Below are 1164 nucleotides of genomic sequence, written 5' to 3'. Positions count from 1 at the left end.
CAAGAATTAAAATATATATATAATTAACCAAGGGGAAAGGACACATATAGTAAGCCTGGGCTCGTCAAGTAGATGAGCCGAACAGTACAAGCTTTTGAGGTTTGGATGCTATACTTGACACACTGCACAGTGAGCTATATAAATGCTACCAGAAAAACAACAGGTCACGAAAACTAAAAGGCTATGGAACCATTAATCATGATGTTCATCAATAACTTAAATCCTATATTTGATTCTGTTTCTTACAAAATTCGCTTTAAGATATATGCATAATCAAATAATGTTTTCTTTCTCGATAAAGAAGAAGAAAAAGTCACATTATTCATCTTCCAAACAGTATAACTTGTTGTGAACTATCACTATTCGTGAACATCTGGCCGTCTCGAATAATTCAACACTAATCATGAATAAAATGCGCTCACTGAACACCCGATGGCTCACTAGCTGTGAGTCGGAAGTGAACACGTCAAGTGGCCGAGGTAATCATGATCACGGCATCGGCTCACTTACTTGAGGAGCCTATTTTATAAATTTTTGTTTTTGTGTTTTCTAGTACAGAATATCAGGTTTTTATGAATAAAAATTGGCTAACCAAATTAAAATCAAAATTGGCGGCCAAACTGGTAGCTACACTTGTGGCATTGATAAGAATTTTACAGAAAATATTCTTATCAATGCTATAAGTATAGCTACCAGTTTGGTCGCCAATTTTGATTTCATTCCTTTAAGTCGTACGCTCAATCCTTTTTTGGCCGCACTTTTTTTTTCACAACTAAGGTGTTTTTGATTAGATATCATGACTTTTTGTCAATACACACCAACAAACCACAGCAAGTAAAAAGTGACACTCGATAGTAACCAACATTAGCTTTAGGATAGCAACCCTATTGTTACGTCTCCGTTTGTTAATTAACTTTCCGTAACTTCGTTCCGACGAAACTTTAGCGACACAAGTTCTTTACTAAATAAAACTGGTTTATTCTTTCCGAATACAACTTTACGATACACTTATTTTCAACAATCGCGCTAAAACAAACGCTATATCAACGAACGTCAATAATACTTCTGACTGCAGTTCAATTACTCAATATCTTCACACACACATTACATTACATCACCGCGTCACGTTGTCCCCCTCTTATATATACCCGCTTACCCCATCTA

This window comes from Limulus polyphemus, unplaced genomic scaffold (genome assembly GCF_000517525.1).
Source record: "Limulus polyphemus unplaced genomic scaffold, Limulus_polyphemus-2.1.2 Scaffold8200, whole genome shotgun sequence".
Lineage (NCBI taxonomy): Eukaryota > Metazoa > Arthropoda > Merostomata > Xiphosura > Limulidae > Limulus > Limulus polyphemus.
This window is presented reverse-complemented; position numbering follows the sequence as displayed.